We start from the raw sequence: 17,203 nt of genomic DNA on the forward strand, positions 1-17,203 counted from the left end.
ACTTAATACTCTTTACGCATTTATCTTGCACTGTTCACGTTGAGAGCTCGTAACTAGATTTAACTATATCAATCACAGGTGGAGGTGCGGGGCTATGCATGTCTTTTGCATTTGAATGTCCACATGAATTAATGCTTCACGAGATTGAAAATTGAGACGTTTCGTTATAGCACATGCGCTCGTCACACACATATTGTGCTCCACAGCTTGGCTGTTTATGTGAGGATTAGTACACAGGAAACTGCCACAAAATGACAGGAAAGAAAGAATTAGAAAAAGGATAATAATTCGCTTTGTGGCAAATTGTTAGCACCATACTGACTCACTGATTTACCATTCATCGCAGCTTGATATACTTTTGTATACCTCACACAACCAAACATTAATCCAGGTTTATGTCTCAAGTCGTCACACTGCAAAAGAAAACATCGAGGTCAACGCTTGTTCCCACACACTCCTCAATAATGCACAGGGTGTGTAGGGTGTCTACCAATCTGGAAAACTTAAAATATTTAAGTAAGGCGGATTATATTTAAAAAAACAGGGTAATATAAAGGAAACCGTAAAAAAGTTCCTAATCAGTAAAAATGATGAGCGAAAGTGGAACGGTAGCGTGCAACGAAGCCCGATGATTGCACAAGGATTTCACGGTGGTGCCCCTGCACGTTGCCCGACACGTCACTAGGCAGCGCAGGCCACTAGGCACTCCCTGAACCGAAGTAACGGTCAACATTTCATCGAAATAGAGAGGAAAACCTTGGAAAAATTGGGAAATTTGGAATAAGTGATTTGGTAGACACCCTGTCCCATCATTCAGTGAGCAACGTCATCTAGCACTATACAGCGAGGGTCGAATGAATCTAACATATTTTACTTAGAACGAAAAAAATAGTTTTGCATGCTGTGACACTGAAATTTTGATATTGATTCATTGAAAATTCAAGTTCATCTAGCTGAACCTATACGTTGATTGCAGTGTCTGAGCATGCGAAACAAACTTTTACAGTTTATTTAAAGTATGCTAGATTCAATTGGTCATCGCAGTAGACAGTTTCAACAAACCGTGTGATGATTTAGAGGTATGTACTCGCACAATCCGGTATGCCAGCGTGATTGTTGAATGCAACACGTAAGACAAACTAAAGGGACTTCCTGTGGGCATAACGCAAGTGTTGTCTCATCTGCACAGCCTCTGGACTCGTTGCTGGGTTTTGCGTCTCACAGCTGCATCAAGGAGCTAAGTATTCTTTTTACGGGCGAACCAGTGAAGCTTCACCCTTGCAAAAAAAGCAAATAAATCACCTTAGGCATCCTCACAGCAGAGTGTCAGCAGCTTTTCGACCTTCTCATGAAGAGTGATGCACAACGCCTTCCCAACGCCTTATTTCAAAACAAGACTGTCAATTGACGCCACAAAAACCTTCTCACAAGCTTGAACGAAAGAAACAAAGCAAGGTGAAGGGACCGAGAGGCTTCCAAAGTCTCCTTCAGCCGTTCCTTTCACACTCAAATACAACAACACTTGGCTGTCATCAGAAAAAGGGGCATTCTTGATTTGCAATTCACATTGCTGAGTCACGTTTTGACATGTATGATATTTAACAAACCTTGTTACAAGCCATCCAGCAAAGTAAACCATGTTGTTAAGTGATAATAAAGTGGGATAACTACAGGATGTGAAGTCAGCTGCACATTGTGGAAGTGAGCTTCCTAGACTAAGTGAAGCTGAGGGAGCTGATAAACCAACCGGAAGAGACGCTAAGAAAGTTGCCATGTCCTCTTCGCAGTTGCTCTTGTCAGACAGTTTAAACAAGTTGCTAACTAGGAGATGCCTAAAGGCTGCCTGAAACTGCCGGCAAGAGGAATTGGCGTGCGCACCAGACTTTGACCTTATTACGGAGAATGTGTTTTCTAGTGCATCTTGGTTGAGATGGCGAGTCAGAAGGTATCTGAAACCATACTCAGATGTCAGGTGCTCACAAATCAGCATAATAGACCGAATGGTCAAGGAGAAACCGCGAATGCAAGCAGGCTGCCGTGGGCACCCAAGAACGGTAAGGCTTTCGAACATATGAAGGCATTCTTTCAAAAACTTCTTGTGAACGGAGCCTTCATGCATTGCAGACACATATGCACTCTTCCCGCGTTTCTGTGAGCTGTTCAAGCTATCAAAAAGACGATCCATTTTTTCAATAAACCGGGCCGTGTGGATAGCTTCAACTGGCAGTTGCTGAAAAGTTACCATGGCAAACATTGCAGCAGCACAGTGATTACTGAATATTTGCGCTGCTAGTTTCACTCACATTTTGGAGGCAAAAGTCAAATTAAAATGCTTCTCACTGAGCCTTGGCATGGATCGGATTTCAAGCTGTTTTTTTTTTCGTGAGCTTCCCCGACGAAAGAGCTTCTCAACGTGTGGTCCCCAACTTGAAAATTGTAATTGAAGAACATATTTCGTAAGCACTTCAGCAGATGTGGAACATCAAATAGAAAAAAAAAGTGGCTTCTCATTCACAGTTACGCAGGGCTTCTCAGGGGTAACAAGGCCATTAAAAAGAGTAACATTTTGATTGCCTTGGTCACATACGACAGCTACTGGCTCCAGGCCGGCTTTCACAAGCAAATTGTGGCACTGGAAAAGAAGGTCACACAAAATGTTGGCAGGTGTTCCCCCATGAGCAAAACAATAGCCAAGTGGCTGCTTCCATGGCGTGCGAATGCCTTTAGCCATAAACACAAGAGCTTTGTTTGCAAGGTTATGGCCTCTTCCAGTGTTACTTTCTTCGAGCCCTTCAAACCTGTCCACAGAGGGGTTGTACGAGAGCTCTTTCGTGACGTGCATCTCGTCAAAGGCAATAATGCATGGCTTGTCTTCTGGTGAAAAAGAAGCTGCACGTCTTTTGACTAGTTCGAAAACTTCTGGGTAAAAACCAACCCTCAGGGGAACACGCTGACGCCAAAGCTGTAACGATCTAACGGATGGGAGCCTTAACAATTGCCTACAGTACCGGTAACCCTTAGGGCTGTGAAAGTACAAGCCCAAGGCAAAGGCTTTGTTCTGGCTGCACCACCGCCTGCCGAACCTGCTCGCATTGGTCATCTTCAACTGAGCTTCTACAAGGGCAGCAACGGCTGGAGAGACAAGGCTATTTACACTTTCAACTATCTCAGTGACAGTCAGCATATGACGCCGTAGCTGCAGTCGTTGCTGGAGTCTCTTGTTATGTTCCCGACGCTGTCGAAGTCTGGCCCTCAACACGTCCATCTTCCCCTTGCCCTCGGTGCGGGTGGCACAGGACCCTGCAAGGGGAAAGCAAAAGCAATTATGAAACATTTCGAGAAATAATGAAATAAACAATGTGCCTCCACTGTATAAAATGTGGAAGTACAAGTAAACTTTGTGCATCATGACGGACACCTACGTTGGTGAGGAACCGCAGAAGTCGAAGACACCGACGTATCATAATCGGTAGGGGAAGGTTCAGGCGCCCACACATCGTTTCCTCCAGACGGCGGGCCATGTCCATCCATCGCGCATGTGTGATCCACTACAAGAAACAAAACAAAGGAAACAAAGTGACAGAGTGGTTGCAAAAAGCTGAACCAGCTATGACTGGTCGAGTACTACGCAACAAAGTAATCTTCAAAGACTGTCCTAAACAACGCACACTATGAAAACTTAACATGAACTCTGGTTGGAGGGCTAGTCTTCGTACCAGAGGTCAGAGCCGTGAGACTGCTCCCCACATCTGCAAAGCAATGACGAGGCAATTAAAAAATCTGTCAAAAACATCAGTCATTGTATTGTTTCAGGAAATTCCTGCGGCATGTGGCAAGCTGTAGCCCATTGCAACCTAAGAACGAAGGGCGAGGGTAGGACGGGCCGGGGAGGAGGAAGCAGACGGTACGCTGGAGAAGAGAGAGGAAAACCTCCTTCTCTCTTTAACGTTCCGTCTGCTTCCTCCTCCCCGACCCGTCTTACCCTCGCCCTTCGTTCTCAGGTTGCAGCGGATTATAGATTAAAAACATGGTCATACATGTTTTACATGTTTCCCAAAGATGGCTACTACACGACAGTCCGAAATATATAAGAAAGAAGGCCTGCAACACTTCTCCGCCAATATGCAATTGCTTTTACCTTCTTCTGTAGTGTGGTGCGTGTAACACCGTGATGATGTGGGCCCACCGGTGCTACTGCTGCTGGCCAGTGTGGGCTCGCCCTCGCTGATCAATTGGCCAGGGCTGCTGCTCTGGACGGCATCTCCGGCACCTATGCAAAGTTAAGCACACACGTTATGTACACTGAAACCGTTCCCTGTATCTGCATGTAAAATACTTTCTGGATAAGCTTACCTTCTCAGTAATAATGAAAACCATATTTCGTGCTCACCCTCAGTGCTCAAATATGCTGTTATTGCATCACGACGCAGCCTTCTTCGGTAAAGAAATGCAGAGGGCTTGAAGTGCCTGGAGCATACCGCCCGTTCCCGCAGCTGCTGTGGTGTCTTGTTCTGTAGGCTTGTGTTCCGGCAGAACTCAACCCAGATCGTCCGCCTGAATGTGAAGCAGTGTATTACTTTACATACCCTTGGCCAAAGTGGACATTTAAAAAAGAAACAAGATTACACAATAATGTTAGCGATAAACTGGTCACATCATTGTACTTGGTCTCCCGTCTGGGTCCAGCGAACGCCATGAGCGCGGAGCACACCTCTGTGCCCGTGAGGTTAGATAGGTTCACAACGCAGACGATTACATTACTAGATTCCTGAGCACGGCGTCCACAGCAAGTAGACCTGATAGTCGCCAGCACGTTAGAGGGACGACACCAAACACGTTTCAAGCAGAAAGGACGTTTTAGTGTTATTCACACCATATTATAAAAGTTCGTTAAAACTGAAATGTTCAGTCATTGTTTCTTATTAGGTTTTTGGGGTCACGCAGCCGTTCAGCAGAGACCAAGCAAAGCCGCCACTAATATCTAAGATTAGTTTCGTCTCGCGAAGCTTGGAACGGAGACTGGGCCCAAAAAAGCTCGATCAACGGGTACCTATTACTAAATGAGCATGCATGAGGGCCCATAGAAGAGGTCAAGAGCTTACCAGACATCACCGAACAATGGACATCAGAACATCACACATAGTTGCAGCGGACACAGCTGCTACAAGCTTCACCTGGCAGCGTCTACAGGAAAACGATGGAGTGTGATGCCAGCGGTGCAGTCATCACTTGGGCATCGCGCTACCGCGCAGCGCCTCTTTAGATGGGGCCGGCGCATCGTCCCGACGACACAGCCTCGAACGCGCCCGTCGGGCACTGGACGGCAAAAGCCACAGAACGGCGCAATAGGATTCAACTAGTGCAAACCGTTCGTGGGAAAGTGTAAGACCACGAAGTCGTTTTAAACGATTGCAAAGTGAAAGTTCGACGGGAGCTACAGAAATGTAGGCACACTGGCGAACGCAAACAATGCAAACACGAGGCGTATCAGGACTGCGAACTTCTGCCGGCGGCGAAAAATAGCGACGTTGTAGATGTCGGAACAAGTATGCACAACATAATACATATTGAACATAACCTGAAAAATTCACCACTCTAAACATGTCTAAACTAAGTTATTACTAATAAATAATACTTTGATTTAAAGTAAACTATATAAGACACCGAAAGTGTGTCTTTAATATTTTATCAGCTTGGTGTTTGGCCGCGCAAAACATAGTCACGCTGCGGTAGCGCGGCCTCCAGGGTGATGACGCTGACGATTGGTTTTGGGCCGCTTTTTTGCTCCACTTTCGCGACCTATATGGATTGACATTGTGAGGTACCCGAGGTTCGTATCAGCCGGTAGCATACTTTTGGCGAGTTGTAAAGAATCCTTCGGCGCACCGTATCGGTTGCGTGGGATTACGATCGGTCCTAGAGCTCCTATCCGTTGTGTGGGAATGGCGACGGAGTAATCGCGATATGAGAACGAGCACGGGTAAGTGAAGCGAAATTGACTGACCATTGTGGCGATGCGTTTCGGCAAATCTGTGTTGTTTTTCTTTCTTTTTTTTTTTTTGTTGTTCGCGACGCGAAATATGATTCGGGGCGCGGATTTCCTCACCTGCACGGGCAGCCGGATTTGCCAATAAATATACGACGTGCAAAGCTCTTGTCCTGTGGTGATTCGGTGCTCATCGTGCCCATGTCGAGTGTTGCCGACCAAGCAGTGGCAGACCGCCAGTGGGCGGGAGGCATTTGCCTGTCCGGTGACCATAAGAACACTTTGCGTTGCGGTGGACCTGGTGGATCGTCGATAGCGTGCCGGAAGGACCTACAATAGGCGCTCGATTTGGAGCCGCCACTTTGAAATGCGCCTCCAATTCGACGGAGGAGCAACTTTCCTCCCTTGTTGAAGGCGGCAAAGTTGCTTCATTTCTGAAGGAACATATGTGTCAGACTCGTTCCTCCATTTAAGGAGGACTATGCTGACCCTTTTTTCTAAGAATGCATGATCGGAACCGAGCTCGTCATCATGAATATCAGATTGCAACCAAGTTTCGGTCAGTACTCAAACGTCACTATCTTCTATAAAGCTGCACATGCCTTTTTTTTTAATGAGACTGCGAATATTAGTGCAAGAAACGGGATAACATAAAATTGTTTCCACGTTGCGCTTTATGAAGCATAAAACATTGCGAGAGCGGTTTGCGATCGATTGTTGCTACGCGGGCGATTTCTTTACACTCTCGGAAGCGGCGTCACATACGGAACATTTATTAAGCATTCTAATTTTGTTGAATAGAATTTTAAATGAAAAGTTTTAGGCAAATAGAACTGAAACAGTTTGTGTAACGGTGATGAGGTGAGCATGAAATGAAACACTTTGCCACAAGCTAATCGACAGAAGGCGAAAAGTCTTCTCTAATAGCGAATTGCGAGTCCTTTAGCTTAACTCTCAACGCTAAAACGGCATTGTTACTTTAAACCGAAGAACCTTCACAATAACCGGTCTATTTTTACCGGTACAAAAACGGCCTAAGTGATGAGAGCGCTGTAGGATGAAAGGGTTCTAGTCCAAAGCCAACGGTACAAAGTTAGAGAATTTTCTTTTCCGATTGAAGCCAAGTTTCGGACTGAGTCCGAGATACCGAGAAACAGGAGGTTTGACCGGCGAAGCCTGTTCCTTGCGTCTTCACATCTTGCTCAAATATCTAAATCTTCTTTATTTCGTGCGTGATCATTAGGGCTGGGTAAGTATTGAGGCGCTGAAGGTGAAACTGATGCAAGACCACGCTCCACTGCCGGAACCCTTGTTAGTGGTTCGCTTGGCAGCGCGTCAGTTGCTTTTTTGTTATTTTCAGTGATGTAATAGTGGCTGAAATTGCGGACTTGCCTGCCTCTATTCGTTGCACAGTCGCTAAAATCGACTCAAGTTCTCTAAGGAGGCCTGGGTTTCATTTAATGTCACTTGACGCAGTTAGAAACAAACGAGAAACGCTATGTAACTATACTTTAAACCATGACACAACATGTTTTTACACCAGCTAAACAAGTCGCTGGGGCACGACATGGCTAACAGGCAGGGGACATCATCGTGAAAACACGCGGTATGTTTTATATAACTAGCTTGCACCAGAAAGAGGGTCATCGTAGTGTCGGCGACGATGTCGCGCCCCTTATTTCTATGAATTCTTTGTACTTCTATGTTATTCTCTATTTCTGTGTACTTTTATTTTTATGAATACAGAAAGCACATTTTTGGTGGTGCCAAAATTTAAAAAAAGGGGAACCTGCGTTAGGATTTTGTTTGGTCATGAGGTTATGTTCACGCGCACCTACTAACAGTTCAGGGTATGTACGTACAAGATAACATGACCAAATCGTTCATACAGCATTCGGAAAAAGTATCAATATTTTAACTCAAGATATAGGGGTGAGGGGGTGGGTTGCAATGCAATTTAGTTGTTTCGATATAACAAAACAAAAAACCCACGAACATCTAAACTTCTATTGATATACTAGTATACCGAAATTTTCTGAATATGACATACAACAATCACATCTATGAGCGTGCCAAAAAAACTATTTGAATTGATGTTCTGGGAGTAAAATAAAAGTTTAAATTGAAACTGAAAATATTGACGGTGAAGTAACAGAGGACCGTGACTGGGTTACGCACATCTGGAGCGAAACCTGTTCGCGCATTCTGTTTTTCGTTGCAGCGAACTCTACGTTTTAAAATTAACCGACACAAGTCAATGTAGGTGCAGGACACGCGTGCACAGTTTGCGATTTAGTTTTACTTCTACCTACACCTCTTATATTCCACTCTTTATGGCATATTCAGGAGCAATGAGCGCCTTGTTAATATAGATGTTTTAAAGAAGGCTGGTTGCCGTGAATTGTTCAGCTGCTTTTGTCCAAACTTTTGCGAACTGTTCTTGACCCAACGGAAGCGACATGTCAGTGGCTAAAAGCGTACTATCGTTTTTATATCGTAGCCCATATATTGATCATAACAATAGAAATGCATCATCTATTGAAGTCATGCAAAAGAAACTTCAAGCAGAAAATCCTTATAATAAATTATCAGAATCGGTCATTCTATTTTATCAAGTGTATAATAATATGAAAATCAAGGAGGAAGTATGTAAACTTGTTAAAAATATGATGCCGAAGCAGCACGATTGCTTGTAATTTAGTATTCTGACAGCAAGTAGACGGTGAGGTAGAATCCAATTCATTACTGTTTGTTCAAAGGTTCTTTTTAGCAACCGATCCCTGAGTCAAAGTGAGTTAGTTGTATTTAGGCAATAGTTATTCTAGACATTTTTATTACCGTGATAAAATATACAGTAGAAGTCATTCTGATGAAAAATAACAATATATCTAGCGAATGTGCGACTAAGTCATGACATGACACATGACATACATGACAGAAAACATGTTATTCATGCATCGGTTGTTCGCACTTGACCAGTTGGGATTCAATCAAGAAACAGGTGTAGTAATAAAGCTCTCAGTCAGACGCTCGAAAAATATTTTATTCACGCAATAACATAATAAAAACTCCCAACAAGAAACATGATTCATTGGAAAAAGAAAAGTTGACTGCGTAAAGTAATATCGTGTCCCGCTAGAATGTTGAAACTGGCTCTAATACACATAACTTATTGAAAGAGGAAATATTTTTAATCTTTCCGCCGTTCGTGAACTGCTTGAATTTCGAAGGTAATCAATCCCAGTTTTTAATTCATAAAATTTCAGTTTGTCATAGACCATAGCTCTTTTGGCAGGAAGAAATATTAAATTCAGAGCATTCGCACTCCCCTATGGTGCGAGTTTTACTCCATAGAATATTGAGGTAAGAAGTGAAGAATTTGTGGTTATAACTTTATTTTATTTACTGTAAAAGACTTTTTTTTTTCTTTTGCGGCCTAAATATTTTGTGATTTAGGTAAAAGCTAAAGTTTGAAATAATTCGCCGGTTCTAATTTTCGCGACGCGGTGAGATATCAATATAGATTCCAATGTGTTTACATTCTAACAAAATTGTTCGCGGGACCTATTTGTCGCGAATCGTAGCCGAATCGCTAACTTAACGAAAATTAGGTCCTCGAGAAAATTAAGTCGTTTACAATATATATTTATTTCTAAGATCGGCCGGTCAACTTTTAAAGGCCAAAGCATGGTGAAGGCAGGACAATAAAAAGGTCAGCCTAACAAGAAATACATATAAACATTCAGTAAAGCGAGGAACCAGTTTAGTTCCTGGAGTACATTCTAGCGAAGAAAAGTGCATCAATTACACTAAAAATGCAGCGAAAGAGAACATTCCCTTCATACTGTGGGGCAACTCGTTCTACTCGCAAAATTTACGCGAAGAAAAGGAATATTTAAAAACGTCTTTCCAGCAGAAAACTCGCGAATCAGTTTAACACGTTTCTGTCTTGTGTGACGGCTCATATTATACTAAAGATAGACATGCAATTTTAAACAAGTTCTGTAATGTACTATGCTATGTAAAAGTGTTAAGCGCTTTACCTTTCTTCGACATGACACACTCAGGCAGTCCCTACGCAGCATACAACGGTGAAACATATGATTCTGTAAAATAAAAATAATAAATTAGCATAAGGTAATTTTAACCCCCTCCAACTAGTCTCTCATTGATTCTGAATGATGGTCCCTTTAAATGTCAGCATATTCTGCCCCAGGTCGGATTAAAGATTGATGCCTCATGTGCTTCGTTTCAGAGGTGCAGTCTATCATAGTCCTTTGCAGCGAGCACATTTATCTCGACGCTTTGGCAATAACCTGCCCAATATCTGAAGTCCAGCTTAGGTTAGAGGTAATTGTAACACCTAGATACTTCTATTCTCTGACTACCGCTAAAGCATTGAAGTTGATAGTGTAAGAAAAAAAAGCGGTACCTTATTCAGCGGTATTGTTATTTGCGTGCTGTTCTTGAAATTCAAGTACCTTTGCCACTTTTGGCACCACAAAAAGATAAAGTAAGGCTATCGCCTAAACATTTTTTTTTATCATAAACGCAAGCTATTTTGAAAAATGGTATAAAGTCATCAGCGAAAGTACGACATTGTATTCAGGGTTTATGTACCATCAGATCACTCATAAAAATGGAAAAACAATGGTCCGAGTGTCGAGCCCCGTACTCCAGATAGAGGGGGTAATTCAATGTATTCCACTTTGCCGCAGCACGAACTGTTTCCGGTTGTTAAGGTGCGCCTAACCACTTCAGGAGGCAATCATTACCTAGTACCCGCTTTAGCTTCTGCAATAACTTGCGATGCGAATCCCTGTCGAACGTCTTAGTGAAATCTTATAAAAATAGCATCGACTTGACTATCAATATCAATTACTGTAACAAAGCTATGGACCCCGTGGAGAAGATGCGTCACTGTCCACCACCCTCTACGGAACCCATGGAATTCATCTAGTAGAAACGCCGTAAATTCTAAAAAGGTTATATTGTGCTTCAAAATTAAATGTTCAAGAACGTTCCCACATCTACTCTGGAACGACACTGTTCCAAAATTGCAAACTTTTAGAGCGCAGCTATTAGGTGCCCATGTCCGGGTTGAGCGGCGTCACCGTCGCCGTCGGCGTAACCGCCCGTTGAATCATGGGACATTTCCCATAGCGAAAAAAGTTTACACTCGTGACGTCACAAGGGACGCCACTTTACCCTGAAAAACATCTAACGGGGAATTTTGTTTCGTTAAATTTAGAGGGGAAGTTTTACCGCTAAACTTAGCAGAGACGTTTCCCGCCAAATTTAGGGGGAAATTTTACTCTGGTGACGTCACACGTGACGTTGGGGTGAATGAATGTGAAGTCACGCAAAATTTAGCGGAAAAAAACCTTCCCCTAAACTTAGCGGAAAACTTTCACTGCAATATTTAACGGGGAAATTCACGTCACGTAACCTCAACACGAATTCAGTTTCCCCGCTAAATATAGCGGGGAAATGTCCCCTAAATTTAAAAAGAAAATGTTGGAGGCAGTCTCGAGACTTAGGGTCGGGACGCTTTCGTTTCACCTGAAGTTGAAAGCATACGTTTTCTCAGACAAGTTTTAAAAGACAGCACGCGTAAAAACTAAGTAAAGCTTTACATCACATACTGTGGATCCAACATCGGACCTGCAAATTTGCTTGGGTGAACTAATAGAAGTATATTGAATTAACAAGCTTTATTCCTAGTCATGCATGCGAAGTTTATGACAGCAGAGAAGTTGTATGACGAGAGAAGACACCCTGCGCGCTGAAGAGTAAAACTTTTTTGTCGAACAAGTAATTTCGTAGCGGCCGTAACGCCCCAAACATTTTCCTTCTCGTTTAAAGATGGCAATGATACAGGTTTCTGTAGATGAGGCGGAAAAGCTGGAAACACAGTGGGCACACTTCCCACCCGCAGTCGCGTCGTTTGCCCTGTGCGGTCGAAGCAGTCAGGAGTAAAATGCTCAGAGCACAGGCGATCTCCATCTTTGGCACATTACCCTTCACGGCGAACTGCCCGCTCCCAAGGGCTCCGCACCTCTGCATTCTTCGGAAACCTGTCAATAAACCTACAACTATTAACTTTTTTTTGTGTGTATGTTTATACAGCCTAGAACTTGGTCTGCCTCACAGGGGCGACGAGTCTCCTAGCTGTAGATGAGACATTTAGCCAGTGTGGTACAGCCGCTAGCCTGGGGTCTTTAACGTGCATCACGCAGTAGTGATACACGACCGCACGCCGGTACGATGCTCATCCAGATCGAAACGGGCGGGGGTGGGGCTCGAACCCAGGATCCCTCGGTTCTGCAGCGCGAGCTTTCGCTCCACGTGCTCCGAGCTGGTGTGCGCTAGACCACTCGGCCACCTATCCCCCAACTATTAACTTTTGCACGCACGTAGCGTCATTTTGCGACCCTAGCTGGCGCTGGCACAACAAGCAAACTTTTGGGCGTGAAGCGACCGCTAGTAGCTAAATTGAGCACGTTTTCATATACTTGCAGGTGAAATGTGAGACCTCAGCCCTTCTTCAGTCTGTTTGCACATCGATAAGCAACGCAGGAAGCAACCATTCTCGAAAAGCAAGGCTCGAACTCATTTAAAACGTCCAACAGAAGCAGCGCGCCCGCGAAGAAGCTTGGAGGTTCACCGGCACCAAAGCCGGCAGCGCGCTTTCTGCCACGGGTTAGATGGCGCCCGGTGGCGTCACCTCGCGGGCGCCGCTTCCACTCCAGCAAATCTTTATATCCTCCTTGATCCCGTCGTAGCTAGAGCACTATATAGGAAGTATTCACTGGACGCCATATTTGAGGGCGATGTTTAGAGCGCATGCTCAGAACGAGCTCACATTAATAGCCTGTTAAGACAGGCAAGCTTGATGGTGCTAGATGCACGCTCCTAAAGGACTGCGGAAGCTCGCCGTCAGCACGCGCTCAGCAGCAGCGCACACGGATATCGCCGCCAGTGAATACTCCCTATAGATCGTTTTATCGTGGGTAGCGCCATTTTGAGAGCAAGAGAGAGAAGGGGAAAGGGCTACCGGCGCTTTCCCCCTTTCTGATTGTGTAGAAAGAGTGGAAGTCCCGGATGAGAGGCCTGGCCGGTGTTGGGCGTCTGCAGTGCCCCAACTTCGTTCGCGCTTTTTTCTACGTTTCAAACTCCCAAACTTAATTAGAGTCATGGTCTTTGATGGCGACAGTCCCCCGGTCATCTGGGCACCATTGCTGGGTGATAGGGTGCACGAATAACGACAGAAAGCGTCGAATACTGTCCGAGGACCTATGTAGCTTGCATGGAATCCGGCAAGGAAAGTACGGCTGGAATGTTTTTAAGCTCCATTGCTTTCCGCATGACTGGAAATGATGAACCATTGATACATAATGCTTGCAATGGGCCTATTTCAACGTAGCCGCTTTTAGTTGTAGTCAACAAGTTATACACGAAACGGGAACCTCAATTCACTTTGTAAACGCCCGGAGCTGCTACATATCGTCTTGCTCTGCTGTTTTTATCTTAGTGTCCCTGTTCTTATATTTCCTTGTGAATGAACGACGAAGACGCTCCAGATGTACTTTTATCGAACCGCAGAAAGCCTCGAAGCAGCCACGAATTATCTTACCATTTGATGCAATATTTACTCACCTCCAATTTCTATAGCTGGCACGTTCGCTGGCCGCTGTTCCCACCGTCGCCACACTGGCAGATGAAATGACCCAAACGTGCACACTGGGCTCGAAAACGCAGATCGCAACACACGAGACGTTCCCTGCAGCGACTATCAAGCGCCTCAAAGCGCCTTAGTCAACGGAAACAACCCACCAGCGGCACTCCAAGGACGCTTTTGCCGGCTCCCTGGTATCGCGCAAAAAATCGCGATTAAAACAAAAAAAAAAAAAAAAAAAAACGTTTTTAACAATTTTCAGCCTCACCCGGGGGCGGGAATGAGCCTTCAACTAAGTGTTGTACATGATAAAATCGAGTCAGTCACCACTGCAAATAATCACTTTTAAGATAAATTCAGTTACAAAATTTTACAGGCTCAAAACAGCAGTTATCATGAGAAAACTCGCACGCACATTGCGAGCGTACCCCATGTTCATCGGCGGTACAGCGTTCGGTGCGCGCTCCATTCACGAAAAGTTCCGAGCGAAGTCGAGAGGATGGCGTTGAGGAGAGGCCTTTTCGGTTTACGGACGCAATCCACTGCCGCCGGAGACAGGGGTCATGTGGAAAGCGGTGGAGCTCAAAGATATTGCAGCCGCTCTCGCCTTGCCGAAATCCTTGCAAGCTACATATGTCCTCGGACAGTATTCTATGCTTTCTGTTTTTATTCGTGCACCCTATGACCCAGCAATGGTGTTCCGATGACCGGGGGACTGTTGCCATCGGAGCCTCTGGCTCTAACTAAGTTTGCGGGTTTAAAACCGAAAAGAAAGCGCGACCGAAGTTCGGGCACAGCAGACAACCAACACCGGCGAAGCCTCTCATCCGGGTCTTTCACTCTTTCTACACAATCAGAAAGGGGGAAAGCGGCGGTGGCCCTTTCCCCTTTTCTCTCTCGCCCTCTTTCAGTAAAACCGCAATGTAGAACGCCATCTCTCGGCGACTAGCGGCGAACTCCTGGAGGTTTCAACTCCGGTCAGAAATGCATGGGGAACGTGGGAAAATCGCTGTTTCTTCAATATTGTGAGGACGTACGGAACGACAATAGTTTTTAAGATAATAAAGAAACATTCTAGAATAATTTACGTTAAGTCCTGTGCCACGTAAGGACGTAACTTTTTGTAAAAAATTGCCTGAGCGGCATCATGCAGCAGACGACGCGGCGACCTCACACCGTTCACGTGACCCGCTCCGGCCAACCAAAAAAGCCCATCTCCGCTGCGCAAAACAATCGTCTGCTTCAAACGCCATTGCCTTGGAAATTGCCTTCTCACAATTTTCACACGCATCCAATATTATTAAAACTTTGTTAAAGTGTTTAGTGCTTTACCAACTTCGCGACAGATTAGTTTCGAAAAGTGTGAACTTGCCGTTTATTCTTTAATCAGCCGTGTTGAGTCGATCAGCATGTCTTCTCCCATAAGGCGGGCCGCCTCCTGGAACCCTGAGTACCACGTGACTCGCGCCGAGCTGCTCAGTCGGCCATCTTGTCGGCGAAACACACGGATCAAAGGATTGCGCTACTCTGCTCCGTAGGCGCTATATAGTGCTCTAGTCGTAGCTACCGTCGCCGCTGACGCACGTATCTTCGCACGTAGCTACGTCGACTCGTCTAACGCAGCGACGAAGTTTGTGCAAGTTTCGTCCGCTTAAAAGCCGACGAAAGAGTAGGCATATGGAAGTTGCACAGGATATCGGAGCGTAAAGCGCGATCCAAACCAACGCTTCTTTTTGCGGCTGTAGGTCGTGCGCGCCCCGGATGTGACCTAGTTCGTGACGTCGCGCCGATTCTTCGCTTCTTCCGGGCGCGCATAAAAAAGTTGGTTGATTTCAACTTCTTTCTCAATGCGCACAAAAACACGCGGTTACGTAGTAGGGCGCTTCTGTCTCCCGACCAATCGGTGGAGGGCATGCTCCGCGTATCTTCACCCACAGTTTATCATATACAGTTTGCCCACTGTAGAATAAGCCTGTGGTAATCGCAAACCACGTGATCGAGGGCCTTGTGCGAATAAAAATACATTTTAGAACTAAAATCATTACATATTACTCACACAATATAAATTATATTGATAACCTAATAATTCAAAAAGAGCGAAAGTTTCTTAAACAATAATTTAAACTAGTAAAAGCGCCCTCTCACCACGGATGGGGTAACTAACCATTATTTATGCTTCGTTTTTATTGTTTTGCTTTTCAAGATGGCGGCCCCCATGGCATTTTGTGTACCCGGTTCTCGCGTCCGCTTGCGTAGCGCTTTCGCTTTATTGTGACGTGCGCACCACTGGACGACAATCACAGGTAATTTATTCACACAAGAGTTATTTCAAGCAGGCAAATGTTTATTTTCACTCTACATAGTACAATTTATAAGAAAATGTCACAAACAGCACATGCAATGATGCGGTTGCTGACGGGTATTATCGAACATACACGGTAGTACAAACAGTTTGAATGTTAGCCTTCAAGCTATGTGCATAAAACATTATAAACCTAAGATCAACAAACATAGTCTAAACACGTAGAAGTAAAGTCGCGGTAAAGGTATTTCAAAACAACTATTCACAAACCATGCAAAAAAAAACTGCACAGACGCGACAGTTTTACTTAACGAGTGCGATTACAAACCAGTTGCTTTCACAGTAACTACAGGCTAATGTGGTAAAGAATAAAGCTGTGCTTGGAGGTGCATTTGACCTGCCTGTCCTTTCCCCCCAAGATGAATGTTAACACACCTGGGGGCTATGTTCGACGACAAATGTTTCGTTTCTCTTAAAAAGAAACGGAAGTGATGGAAGTGAAGATATTGCGTTTGATTGGTTAGAGGCTCAAATGATGAAAGTTCCCGCTTTCGTCATTTGAGCCTCTAACTAATCAGATGCAATATCGTCACTTCCATCACTTCCCTTTCTTCTTAGGAGAAACAAGACATTTGTCGAACATTGCCCCCCTGGTCAGTTTTCTATATGTTGGACCTAACCAGTCATTTTTTAGCTGTTAGGTTCGATGACAGCGCGCCTTTACAGCTCTCCGTCTCCTGATCTGCCTAACGGGGCTACTGGCCCTTCGACAAAAATATCGCCTATCATCGACAAACCGTAAGCACCTAGAATGCCACTTTCTGACTGCAGCATCACCATTGAACATTGTCGTCCATAAAAGCAACCTCCTGGCTCAGCATTCTTCACTCATCGCCCTCGCCAACCTCACCTAATCTCGTTATTGCTGATAACTGGTGAAGCACACCCGCCTGCAATATGAAAGTGAACACCTTACCTGGATTCTTGCCCGTTTTACGGCTCTCTAAAGCTATATTAACTCTCAACGCCTCAAATAGTATGTGGCTTGGGGTCTAAACTTTGCGTTCTAGCCCTCTTCTGGAACAGAGCTTGTTCCAAAACTTGCAGGAGCGTCAAAAACGAGAGGGCTGTTCACCTTCACATCGCTCACGGGTGTATCTTCAAACTCCAGCTCACGTCCAGCCTGCCCCTGCTGTTCCCTGTCTGTGTTCGACAATGTCGCCACTCTCCAATGCGA

The 17,203-nt window shown here is 44.8% G+C and overlaps 2 pseudogenes; both read right to left on the reverse strand.

The window, feature by feature from the left end:
• Positions 1 to 1,218: 1,218 nt before the first annotated feature.
• Positions 1,219 to 2,245, reverse strand: LOC115313321 (annotated as a pseudogene).
• A 1,458-nt stretch (positions 2,246 to 3,703) lies between these two features.
• LOC115317309 overlaps positions 3,704 to 17,203 on the reverse strand; it is a 62,130-nt pseudogene continuing 48,630 nt past the window's right edge.

Source organism: Ixodes scapularis, unplaced genomic scaffold, assembly GCF_016920785.2.
Source record: "Ixodes scapularis isolate PalLabHiFi unplaced genomic scaffold, ASM1692078v2 PGA_scaffold3__209_contigs__length_174095766, whole genome shotgun sequence".
Classification (NCBI taxonomy): domain Eukaryota; kingdom Metazoa; phylum Arthropoda; class Arachnida; order Ixodida; family Ixodidae; genus Ixodes; species Ixodes scapularis.